The 13991-nt window shown below is 44.3% G+C and overlaps 1 protein-coding gene across 15 annotated transcripts in view; it reads left to right on the top strand.

The window, feature by feature from the left end:
• Positions 1-13991, top strand: part of tnk2b (tyrosine kinase, non-receptor, 2b) — a 543428-nt gene that overhangs the window by 511023 nt on the left and 18414 nt on the right. The window lies entirely within an intron of this gene.

The following is a 13991-nucleotide window of genomic DNA, read 5'->3' on the forward strand; positions in this document are numbered from 1 at the left end:
CTTGTTGGTTGCTTCCCCACAGTGATTAACGGTGAGCCTAGTAAATGTCTTTCAACATCACCAAGATGTCAAGTTTAACACCAGTTGTTGAGTAATTACATTGCCAACTTCTGCCTGACTTGCACAATACTCTTTTTGTTTATTTCTCATGATTCATCCATGGGTTGTGGGCATGATTGACAATGTCAGCAGTTATTGTCCATCCCTAATTATCTATGAGAATCTGATAGTGAGCTACCATCTTGAACTACTGCAGTCCATATGAAGTAAGCTGTTACAGTTCCAGGATTTTGACTCAGCAGCAATGAGGAAGAGTGAAATATTTCTAAGTCAGGATCGCATGTGTCTTGGAGGTGGAGCATTCCCATGCATCATCTCCCCTTGTTCTTCTGGGTTGTATAACTTTGGGATGCGCGGTTGAAGGAACCTTTGCAAGTTGTTGCTGGGTATCTTGTAGATGTGCTGGTGGTGGAGGGAGTAATTGTTTAAGCTAGTGGATGGAATGCCAATCAAGTGAGATGTCTTTTCCTGAAAGATGTCAAGCTTCCTGAGTGTTGTTGAAGCGGCACTTGCCTAGATGGAGAATATTCGAACACACTTTATAGGCGGTTGAAAGCCTTTGGGAAGCTAGAAGGTGCCACGTACGTCAAAATTCCCAGCCTCTGACCGATTCTTGAAACCACAGTATTTATGTGGACAGTTCAGTTAAGGTTCTGTTCAATGGTCACTCATCGGATGTTGATGGTAGAGAATTCAGAGGTGATAATGCTATTGAATGTCAAGGTGAGATGGTTAGAATCTCTCATGTTGAAAATGGTCATTGCTTAACATTTGCATGACACAAATGACACTTAGCAAAGCCTGAATGTGGTCCACATCTTTCTGCATGTGGGTACAGACTGCGTCATTGTCTGGGGAGTCACAAATGGAACTGAATATTGTAGATATCTCCACTTATGATCTCATGATGGGAGAAAGCAGCGAGAGATGGGCTGAGGGAATTGCCCTAAAGAACTATTGTAACAATGCCCTGTGGCTGAGATGACTGATCTCCAACAATTACAACCATTTAATTTTTTTGCTAGATCTGATGCCAATCAATGGAGAGATTCCCCATATTCCCATTGACTCCAGTTTTGCTAGGGCTCCTTGATATCACATATCAAATGCTGCCTTGATGTCAAGGGCAGTTACTCTCACCTCACCTCTGGAATGTATCTCCCTCACCCATGTTTGAATCAAGGCTGTGATTAGTTTTGGAACCAAGTGATCCTTGTGGAATAGTGATAGCACCATTGACAACACCCTCCAGCACTCTGCTAATAACTGTTGGCATGATAATTTTCTGGATTGCATTGCTTCTGCTTTTTATGCGGGTTTTGTCAGATAAATGCCAGTGTTATAGCCATGCTGAAACAGCTTGCATAGTCATGCGTCTAGTTCTGGAATGGGTCTGGACGTTGCAAGGACCAAACCTTCACTGTATCTAGTGCTTGCTGCTGTTTCTCGATATCACATGGTAGCATAGTGGTTAGCACTGTTGCTTCACAGTGCCAGGGACCCGGGTTCAATTCCCGGCTTGGGTTACTGTCTGTGCGGAGTCTGCACGTTCTCCCTGTGTCTGTGTGGGTTTCCTTCGGGTGCTCCATTTCCTCCCGTAAGTCCAAAAGGAAGTGCTTGTTAGGTGTATTGGACATTCTGAATTCTCCCTCAGTGAACCCGAACAGGCGCCGGAGTGGCGACTACGTGTGACAATAATAAAGATTATTATTATTATGTCACGTGGAGTGAATTGAATGGATTGAAGATTGGCATCTATGCTGCTGAGAACTTCAAGGGGATGCCAAGATGGTTCATCTACAAAGAACTTATGGCTGAAGCTTGTTGCAAATATTTCAGCCTTGTCTTTTGTACTCACATGCTGTGCTGCACCCTTATTGAGGATGCTAGTGTTCATTTATTATTTATTTATTTATTTTTACATTTTTCCAATTAAGGGGCAATTTAGTGTGGCCAATCCACCTACCCTGCACATCTTTGGGTTGCTGGGAGTGAGGTCGATGCAGACACGGGGCGAATGTGCAAACTCCACACAGACAGTGACCTGGGGCCGGGTTCAAACTCAGGTCCTCGGCGCGAGGATGCAGGTGTTCATGTAGCCTCTTACTCATGTCTGTTGATTTTCCACCACCATTCACGACAAGATATGGCAGCACTTGGAGAGCTTTGATCTGATCTGTTGATTGGTGGTTGCCTAAAGGGGATTGCTGCTCCCGCTATGTAGCATGCATGTAATCCTGTGTGTAGCTTCACCAGGTTGGCACCTCAGTTTCGGTATGCCTGCTGTTACTGCTCTTGGCATGCTCTTCACTCCTCATTGCACCAGGGTTGATCCTGTACCTTGACGATAATGATAGAGTGAGGCATGGCTGGTCATGAGGTTATAGATTGTGATGGACTGCAATTATGATGCTGTTGTGTGACCAGCTTTGTGCAGCAGTTTGATACAGATGAATAAACTTTTAAGCCATTTCAAAGGCAGTTAATAATCTTTATTAGTGTCACAAGTAGGCTTACATTAACAATGACGTTACTGTGAAAATCCCCTAGTCGCCACACGACAGCGCCTGTTCGGGTACACTGAGGGAGAATTCAGAATGTCCACTTCACCTAACAACACGTCTTTCGGGACTTGTGGGAGGAATCCGGCACACCCGGAGGAAACCCACGCAGACGCGGGGAGAATGTGCAGACTCCGCACAGACAGTGACCCAAGCCGGGAATCAAACATGGGTTCCTGGCGCCGTGCTAACCACTGTGCTACACCATATTGTTTTGGATCTGCAGTCACATATATAGACCAGGCTAAGCAGATTTACTTCCCTAAAGGGGATCAGTGAACCAGATACTAGCTTTTTATTCCAGGTTTTTTTCTTTCCTAGCTGTCATGGTGGAATTCAAAATCATCTCTACAGGTTTGGATTACTTGTCCAGTAACATTACCCTGTGCCATATATTAATTTTTACCAGCCATTCTTCTACCACTTATATTTTTATCCAACTCATTCAGCAGATCTTCTCGCACCTACTGCAATTCTATTCAAACCACCCATTGGCCACCAACCCTTTTTCTTGAGTTCTTTGCCCGAAGACAGGTCCAGCTCACAGCGCCGCAATTTCCACTATAGTTATGGCAAGGGGGCAGATTCTGAATCCACTCCTGCTGGAACATGGATTGAGCACCGTGCTGTTGGCATTGATCTGATCTACACCTGCTGTCCAGCCAACTGAGCCAAACCCTGACACCCCAATAGGAGTCCAAGTTGCTGTGGCAACATATACTTTTTACATGCATGGTGTCGCCTGGAGCTATGGATAATTATGGTAGAAGATCCAATTTCTTTCCACTTGGCTGACCAACAATCTCTTCTACTTTCACTGCCTGCCATTGGCGTATGTTGAAAGGATTTACAAATTTATACTCCACCTGTTTGACCATGTTATGAACACACCTTCCATAGCCATCAACTCCTGGAGGGAACTCGTAGCTTGGAGACTGGGACGCTACCCACTGTGCCACAAGACCTGTCCTACCAACCGTAGGTCCCTCTTATTTTTGACTGAAGTTCAGCTACAAAATTTGAAAATAAATTATACTAATAAATTTATATATATATATATATAGGGGCAGCACTGTAGTATAGTGGTTAGCACAGTTGCTTCACAGCTCCAGGGTCCCAGGTTCGATTTCCGGCTTGGGTCACTGTCTGTGCGGAGTCTGCACGTTCTCCCCGTGTCTGCGTGGGTTTCCTCCGGGTGCGCCGGTTTCCTCCCACAGTCCAAAGATGTGCTGGCTGGGATGATTGGCCATGCTAAATTGGCCTTAGTGTTCAAAAAAGGTTAAGTGGGGTTTACTGGGTTACGGGGTTAGGGTAGATACGTGGGCTTGAGTAGGGTGCTCTTTGTAAGGGCCGGTGCAGATTCGATGAGCCGAATGGCCTCCTTCTGCACTGTAAATTCTATAAAATATATATATATGATACTAAAGTCAGCTCCATTTCCGTTAATATCTGTGAAGTGTTTTCAGGCATTTGAAAATTCCCAGTTTTCTATCTTTAGCCTAATGTTAGCCATGGCTCAGGCACTGCATTTTCCCCTCTGAGTTAGAAGATTGTGGATTCAAATCTCACTTCCGAGACTTGAGTGCAAAATCTAGGCTGACACTCAGTACATTATTGAAGGAATAATGCACCGTCAGAATGCCTTATATCAGATAATACATTAAGCCAAGGCCCCTCCTGCTCTTCCAGATAACAGTGAAAGATCTTACGGCGCTGCATCAAATAAGAGCAGAGGAGTTCTTTTAGGAGTCCTGGACACCCACCCCCCTTTGCAGGTGATGGGTGTGAGGGCCCTGTCAACAGACGAACAGGAATCAGACTATGGCATAGATTGAGGAACATCAGAGCTCAGCTCACAGAGGGTTATCATCATCTCCTCCTTTGTCTATTGACCCGCTGACAGTGCCCACACAGGTCCATCACCCTAGAGTGATGTAACACAGACCCTGGGAGGATGGAATAGAGCGATTGGGGGGTGGGGGAAGAGAATGAGTGGGGGAATGGAGGGTGAGGAGGAGGTGAGATGATGGACAAAGTCAGTTCCTATGAGAAGCAGGTGAGGATGAGGGCCTCCCTGGTCCTCTGGGCATGCTGAATCCTCGCTGCCTGTCGTCCATCTGCTCCTGTGTGTCCTCCCAGTGCTCATTCCCCAGCCCCTCCTGGTCTGGCTCCTCCTCATCGTCGTCCGCCTCAGACAAGGCTGCATGTTCCCCTTCCTCCACATCCAGCACGTCCCCCCTCTGCTGTGCCAGGGCATCACAAAGGGGGCAATCCTCTGGGGGATGTACTGCATTGCGCCACCAGAGCGGTCAAAGCATTGGGACCGCATTTTCGGCAGTCCAATGCACTGCTCAATGACAACTCAGGTAGCCACATGGGCCTCATTATATCAGTTCTCTGCATTGGCCTCCGGGTCTAGTGTCATTAGCCAGGACCTCAGTGCCATCTATTACCCGGTGGACCTGGGGCATGCCGGTGATGGCGGAGAATCCTGCTGCCCAGGCAACTTGATGGGCTTGGTCCAGGTCAAAGTTATATATTCAGCTGCCTGGGCAACCAGGGCATCCGTGACTTCACAGATGCACTTGTGGGCTGTTGGTTGGGATATGCCACACAAGTCCCCACTCGAGCCCTGAAATGAACCCGAAGTGTAAAGGTTCAGGGCTGCGGCAACCTTGACAGCCATCGGGATTGGCTATCCTCCTCCACATCTGCAAGGACATGACACAGGTGCCACAGCGCCCCTTGAGGTGGAGCCTCCTGCGGCACATGCTGTCCACCATCTCCTCGATGTGGAGATGCCGGCGTTGGACTGGGGTGAGCACAGTAAGAAGTCTTAACAACACCAGGTTAAAGTCCAACAGGTTTGTTTCAAATCACTAGCTTTCGGAGCACTGCTCCTTTCACCTGAGATTGATTTGAAACAAACCTGTTGGACTTTAACCTGGTGTTGTAAAACTTCTTACTGTGCTCAACATCTCCTCGAAAGACCAGTGATGCCTTTACACCTTGGGCCGTCGTCAGCCTCCCACCTCTGGGTCCCTCCCCGGCCTGATTGAGGAAAACATGTCATGCACACATTGTCCATTATTGTCTAACTGATTAAAAGTTTTGAACAGCAGACTGATGCACTCAAGGTGCTGCCACAAACTTGTATTTGTTGGTAGCAGGCTAGCGCAACATATTTTATGATTGGCATCTCAGCATGTCATTTATACATGATGAATCATAAAAGTTTTCAGTCAGGCCATTGAAATGAAGTACTTGGCATTCAAAAGTAACATTGTTTTCACCCCTTCCCTCAAATTCTGACCTCATACTTTTCTCTGCTGTGCACACCCTGTGATGTTCGATGCACTTTTAGCTCTGAACTCCTCTCATGCTGCTCCATACTTTTGCTGTCTGTCAAGAACAGCCAACTTTTTCCTTCAGCTGATCCCTCCATGTAGCTCCATAACCAAGAAGAGTAAAGACTGATTGCACCTCAACCAGCTACTCAATGGACCTCTGCTTCTATTCAAAGTAACCAATTCACTGAGCACACTGTGAGCAACGACCTGTAATTAACAGCAGTAGAATAGAAATTGTTTTGTTATTGCCCCGACATAACTAATTGCCCAATTTAAATATAGCTTAAGTGAATTTTGTCATGAAATAATCAGTTAAAAATAAAGTAGAAATATGAAAAATATTAAACTGTATGTATTGCAATATACATTTCACACACCATAATAAATGAAACAATTGCGTTTGAAGGACAAATTCAGCTTTAACGGTGGTAGATCAGGCTCGAGAAGCTAAATTGTCTACTCCTGCTCTTTGTTCTTGTGTTCTAAGAAATAACTATTCTGTCTAATTCCACCTTCCAGCTCTTGATCTGTAGCTCTGAAGGTAACAGCACCTGAAGCACAAATCTGGTGTTCTTGATTAATAAGGGGATTTCTTGGTTAATAAGGGGATCAGGAGTTATGGAGAGAAGGCAGGAGAATGGAGATGAAGAACATATCAGCCATGATCGAATGGCGGAGCAGACTCGATGGGCTGAGTGGCCCAAATTCTACTATATCGTCTTGTATTAAAGTGTACAAACTAGTCATGATTGGGAGATAATCACTACAGGCTAAATGATCATTTGAAAGATGGAGGGGGAAACGAGAGTTAACATTTCAAGTTCAATATGACTTTTCTGAAGAAGAGTCGTATTCAACTTGGAATGTTCACTCTGTTGCTCTCTTCTCAGATGCTGCCTGACCTGAGTTTTTTCAACACTTTCTGTTTATGTTTTCCATTTCCAACATCAGCAATATTTTGGTTTATTATGATCTTTTGAAAGGATTAGGAAAGGAATAGCTAATTTAGAGCAGTGGAAAAAATTAGTCACGGAGTGAACAGGCAGAGGGCAGTTATGGGTAAACTAAAGAATAGTAAAGGTACAAGACTTTGGTGGAAAGTCTCTACAGACAACCTGCTAGGAGCAATGTAAATGGGACAATGTATGAATACTGAGATCCAAGAAGCATATAACAGAAACACCGTGGTTATAATGGAAGGTGTTAATTTTCACAGACTGGAAGGAGATGAATAATTCAAGCAGTAAAGATAATTAATTTCTAGTAATTAAAAACAGAAAATTATGGAAATTCAGGTCTGGCAGAGTAGCTGTGCAACAAGTTTATGTCCTTTAGAGAAGGAAATCTGCCATCCTTACCTGGTGTGACTCCAGACCCACAGTAATATGGTTAATTTTAATGGCCTGGCAAGCCACTCCATTCAAGGACAATTGGGAATGGGCAACAAATGCTGGCCTTGCCAGCGATGCCCACATCTCATGAATGTATTTTAAAAATTAGAATTAATTTCAAGAATGTATTCAGACCAGTTATATGTTTTAGAACTGATATGAGATAAAGACCATACCAATAATCTGACTGTAAGGAAACATCCTGCGAACAATGACCATCATATAATGGGATTTGATATTGGGTTTGAGATGAAGATTCAAGAGTTAAAAACCAAAGTTTTAAAATTAAATACAGCAATCTTTGATGGGGTTAAGAAATAAATCAACCACAGTAAACTAGGCTGACCTGTTTTTGAGTCAACCTACAGACAGGATTTTAGAACAATGTAAAATTAGTACATCATTTTTAAAAGACAAAATCTCCAACTGTGTAGTTGCACAATTATGGTCAACAAATGATGTAAGAATCAGTATCAAGCTAAAGGAAAAAGCTTCATAAATGCAAGGAAAAGTGGAGATCCAGCAGACTGAGACAGCTGTAAAAAACAAACAAATGGATAAATAGGAAGTAATAAGATGCAAATAGGGAATATGAAAAAGATAATGCAAAGGATATCAAATGTAATGGTTAAAGTTTTTATAAACACTGGTAAGGGGGAAATACGGTCCCATTAAAACAGATGTAGATGGTATAATATGTAATAAGAAATGGCAGACATTATAGTAAGACAGTATCTGCTTTCACAGTGGAGCAAGAGGATATCATATTGTGGTGGAAGATAAACCTAGCAAGTCAAAAGGGGGAACATATTTGGATTTAATCGTAAGTTTTAAAAATGGAGAAAATAATGGGACTTAAAATAAGAATACAGCCATACATGCACCTTCTTCATTAGGGTTGCTTTGGCGTTATTACTGGGGAGGAAATAGTATTGGAAAATCCACAGTTGAGGCCCTTTAAAGACAGAATGCTAAACAAACATAATAAATATCCTATTCAGAGCTAGTAAGTGCTGATTGAACAAATACAGCCCTAAATTCATTCACAAAATAATATGAATTGAAATAAATAAGGAAGATTCGATCTTGCAAAGCTTCAAAAGATAACAGAAGACAATAGAAAACTGTAAAAGAATATAGCTGAAGGCACTAACATAACAGCATTTCTTTTCCAGTATCACAATAGGAAGAAGGCTATTGGGGAAGAAATAAGACTCCAAAAAAATGAAAGTACTTAAAACTGTGGATGTGACTAGTTCATAAAGCAAATAATTACTCCCTGGAAGGAATCACTGTCGAAGGGCGGCACAGTGATTAGCACTGCTGCCTCACAGCACCAGGGACCTGGGTTCAATTCTGTCCTTGGGTGACTGTGTGGAGTTTGCACGTTCTCCCATACCTGCATGAGTTTCCTCCGGGTGCTCCAGTTTGCTCCCCAGACCAAAGATCTGCAGGTTAGGTGGGGTTACAGGTAGGGTGCTCTTTTGGAGGGTCGACGCAGAGTCGATGGACCAAGTGACCTCCTTCTGCATTGTAGCGATTCTGTAGAAGCCAATAATGGGATACAGCTGTAATAATACCAAGGGCCTAGCCTAGAGAGGATTGGCTAGAGCTTTGGCACCTTCCACCGGGAAATATAGGGTAGTGAGGAGTTGGTTGTATTAGACGAAACCCAAAAGTTTCTGGAGAAAGATCACTTTGAAAGGTGAAGTGCTATGCATTTTCTGATGAGTTTTATCAGTGTTGCTGGTTAATAAATAAATGCACTTTGTTCTATACATATAATTGTGCTTGAAACTCTTGAAGAAGCTGCTGTCCCATAACGAGCATTTATGTGAATATTCACAACCCATGTTAAGAGGTAAATAATGATTCTGACATTTAAAAATATATATTTTTATTAACGTTTTCCATTTTTACACTGTATATTCATTAAAGATAGATGAGATGGTTCCAATTTACAAGTTCTTTTCAGTATCCACCCCCCATTGCATCCATTTCAGGGTCCTTTTCTTGGCCCTTTACTTCGCCGTGGGTGGTTGTTTGGTCTTTATATGTGGTCAGTGCACTCCTTATCCCTTCCCCTTTCCTATTGCTTGGCCTTCCTTCCCTCCCTCTCTCGTCTTCCCATTCTGTTGTCAGCCTTCTTTTGAGGATTCTCTTTCATGTGACCTTGTGTTGGGCCCTCTGGCCCCTGTGTCGGCTGCTTTCTGGCCTTGTTATTTCCTCCAGTCTCCACAACCTTGGACATTACCTCAAAGAAGGCTGACCAAAACCCAACAAGTTTGGGAAGGCCCAGATCATGTAGGCATGGTTGGCCGGGTCTCCCTGGCACGGTTCATATTTGTCCTCCACCTCTGGGAAGAACCTGCTTGGGTGTGCTCGTGCTCTATGCACCACTTTTAGCTGCATGAGGCTTAGCCTTGCGCAGGAGGAGATGGAGTTGGTCCTGTTCACTGCCTCGCTCCAGCTGCTCTCCATCATTTCCTCTAAGGCCGCCCGTGTAAAAATCCCTAACCATCAGTGCCCCCCCCCCCTCCCCCCCTCGTCCAGTCCCACCTCTTAAAGGTGGCGTCGAGCATGGCTGGCGGAAACCTGCGGTTGCTACAGATGGGGGTCATGGTGGAGACTTTGGTCAGACCAAAGTGCTGCCTCATCTGATGCCAGATTCTCAGGACTGCTACCACCATTGGGCTTGTTGAATGCTTTGCTGGCAGGAATGGGAGTGCTGTCGTTGTGAGTGCCCGGAGGGTCGTTCCTGTGCAGGAGGACTCCTCCATCCTCAGACATTCCATATTTGGTTCCTTCACCCATCCCCTCACTCTCCCGGCCGTGACTGCCCAGTTGTAGTATCGCAAGTTCGGCAGGGCCAGCCCTCCCATGCATCTTCTCAGGAAGTCTCAACTTCCCTGTTCTGTGAGGCACTGAAGCTGTGATTAGGGGAGAAATTATTGTCTACAAGGCTCATAGAGATAGGGATGAGAGGGTGGCTAGGCAACAACTGATCGTCTCCATACTGAGGTCAACAGACGGTACTCCAAGGCCCTGACTGCAGAGCTTCTGGCAAAGAGAAAAAAGCTGCAAATGGACTTCAACCTGCTATCCACTAGGAAAGTAGTGTACCAACACTACCAGACACGGGGGACCTTTTACGAGCATGGAGACAAGGCTGGCCGCCTGCTGGCTCACCAGCTGAGAAAGTAGGCAGCTACGAAGAAAGAGCGCAGGTGTAGGATAGCAGAGGCTGACTGGTAGCCAAACCAAAAAAGGTCAACAAAGCATTCAAGGCCTTCTACCAGTTCTACCAGTGTACACCTCCGAACCCTCCGATGGGGACTTGGGTATGAAACAGTTCATCAACATGCCAGTCATGGGGGACAATAGATGGAGGGAGCTTGAAGCACCAAAGGACCGGGAGAGGTTGTATAGAGCATCGGCTCCTTGCAGGCAGGGAAGGTGCTGGAACCCAATAGGTTCCCAGCAGACCTTTAGCTCATATTTGTGCCGGCACTCGTCCCACACCTGCGTGAAATGTCCAAAAACTCACTAGCCTCCAATGCTAACACAGGCCATCATATCACTGATGCCCAAAAAAGACAAACACCCGACGGAATTTGGATCATATAGAGCCATTTCGCTGCTCAACGTAGATGGAAAATACTCACAAATGTCCCGGTCAAGAGACTGGATAGCTGCATGCCAGAGGAGGGCGTAGAGGACCAGACAGCTTTGTTAAGTGTAGACAGTTATCTGCGAACATCACACGGCTGTTGAATTTGATACTGACCCCATCCAAGGAGAGAACACCAGAGGTAATCGTCTCCTGAACTCTAAGAAGACCTTAAACAGAGTAAAGTGGAAGCACCTCATTGAGGTACTGGAGCGGTTTGGGCTAGGGATAAGGTTCATGGGTAAGACTCCTGTACAATGCCCCCAAGGCGAGAGTTCGAACCAACATCATCAATTACTCATTTGTCGATGTACTTTGTCAATTTTTCTTTTGTCTACTGTATACGTACTGTGTATGTTCCCTTGGCCGCAGAAAAGTACTTTTCACTGCACTTTGGTACATGTGACAATAAATCAATCAATCAACCAGCTATGAATACTTCCAGCTGCACAGAGGTACAAGACAGGGATGCCCGTTGTCCCTACTCTTGTTCACCCTGGCAATTGAGCCACTGCCGATCACTCTGCAGGAGGCAGGAAGCTGGAAGGGGAGGCAGAGAGCACAAATTCTCATTCAGTGCGGATGACCTGCTACTCTACATCTCGGACCCGCAAAATGGCATGAAAGAAATCACGGAGCTCATGGCACAGTTTGGAGCTATCTCGGGCTATAAACCCAACCTGGGCAAGAGCAAAACATTCCCAGTGAACCCGGGAGGAAGAGGGGCAGAGGCAGATCTGGAGGGTCTACCACTTTAAATAGCCTGAAGCAAATTCCGCACTACCTGGGGATCCAAGTAGCCCATGACTGGACATGGATTCACAAGTGGAACCTGACCAATCTGGTGGAAGATGTAAAAAAGGACCTACTGAGATGGGATGCATTCCCACGTTCCCTGGCGGGGAGGGTGCAGATGATCAAGATGAACGTACTGCTTAGGTTCCTCTTGCTGTTCAGATCAATACCAATCTACACCCCAAGGTCTTTTACCAAACAATAGACAAAATGATTATGGTGTTTTTGTGGGGAGGGAAAAATCCAAGAATCCCCAAAACAGTACAATGATTCTGACATGATAGGAATGAAGGAACTAGGTAGGCTATTTGTATTCCCTAAATTCTTATCCCAACTGAGATCAGATAATTTAGCCCATACATGTTCACTTGAGACCTTTACATATTTTCTGTTAAATGTTTCAAATGTCAATGAAGCAAACTTAATTTTCAGAGAATTAAGATGCAGTTGCAATTTGCGTTTGTATTTCAGTAAATTTTCAATGCGTTTCATTCTTGGCTGGGTAGTTATTTTACAGTATGATACGAGGTTTGGCTATGAGGATACCACAGCACTTTTCCACTTGTTCTCCAGTGGGTGAGGGGGAATGTGATGGCGTTTTAGACAGTGATGCATCAAACTTAATTTTCTGAGAATTTTTTTTCGGACCCTCAAAAATAAGGAACTAATTTACAGGACATAATGGACAGATGAACGTACTGCTTAGGTTCCTCTTGCTGTTCAGATCAATACCAATCTACACCCCAAGGTCTTTTACCAAACAATAGACAACCATGATAACAAAGACTTTGCCTACTGTTGCATGTTTTGACCCTGCCGAAGGCTCGACTCATGCACATCACGGTATTTACCTGGGAAGTTTAAGTTTTCAGTGGGTGGAATTGCGCTGCCAGGGCCAATAAAATAATGTTTCCAACGCTGCCCTGTTGTTACCTAGGTATTTATCCAATCCTTCTGCTATTAAACTCAGAGATAGGACTATGATTTACGGTGGGAATTGTAATGGAAAAGACTAAAAAAATCCACTTCCCAGCACGTGTGTCATAATATACACATCAGTATATGATGGTGCAGAGACACACTGACTGACACACTGAAAGACCAATCAACACACACAACACAGCAGCCAATCACCAGTTAGGGCACGGTCACTATAAAGACAGAGGGCACTAGTTTTCCTGCTCATTCGGGATGCAGCCTCTGAGAGAGACAGAGCCCGCAGTCAGTAGCACAAACATCCACCATGTGCTAGCAGTATAGGCTGGTCAGGTTAGGCATAGGTCTTCAGTCAATCTAACATAGTGTCGACCCACAGTGCAAGTATGTGTAACAGCTCTTAGTTAAATAAAATAGAGTTGTACTATTACAAGTGTTGGTAGCCTGTCTATGTTACTGCTAAGGTAAACACAGTCTCCATAGATCCAGAGTACCCAACACATCAATGTCCATTTAAAAACTCTGCAAGTCAATAAACTGAAGACAGACCTTAAGAGACATGTCTTCAATTTAAGATGAAAAAGGGGGCATGGCTTCGTTTGTGATGCTTCACAAACCCACTTCCCCAGTCTGCTTGTTGGTTGAAGCTGGATGCAAGACTGGAAGGTCCAAAGGTTCCAGTGTGAAAAGGTATGGGGATAGTTTTTTTAAACATGGTCAGTGGCGTGGCGTCTGGAAGATCTGAGCCCATTAATTGCCATAGAGCCTGTGTATTAAATTCAAATTAGCTGCAATGTACATTCCACCACTAGATGGAGCTCTATTACTAAGGAATCTTATGCAACTGTAATTAAACATGACGTTACAGTACCTAAAGTGTAAAATACTTAAATATGGCGGTGCATCCCTCTATCTTGAGAGCTCATGTAACATTTTTAACCTGATAATTCTGTAATTTGGAGAGCACTGCCTGAATCACAGTAAACTTATAAAAGTAAAAAATTACCTTTATAACAGATTTATTTATATTATGTAACAGAAAGGGCTGCATGTTTTCAGAACATTCTGACACTGGATGAAAACTGTTTCAGAAGCAGAGAAAAGTAACTATTTTAAAAATAGTAGACTGTTCTACTTGTACTTATTAACACAGTGCAGAGTTGGTTGAGGTTTTGTGACACATTGGGTAATGTCCCTGTCTCTGACCCAACTCAGGGCTTGATAGCCA

This window comes from Scyliorhinus torazame, chromosome 14 (assembly GCF_047496885.1).
Source record: "Scyliorhinus torazame isolate Kashiwa2021f chromosome 14, sScyTor2.1, whole genome shotgun sequence".
In the NCBI taxonomy this organism is placed as follows: Eukaryota; Metazoa; Chordata; class Chondrichthyes; order Carcharhiniformes; family Scyliorhinidae; genus Scyliorhinus; species Scyliorhinus torazame.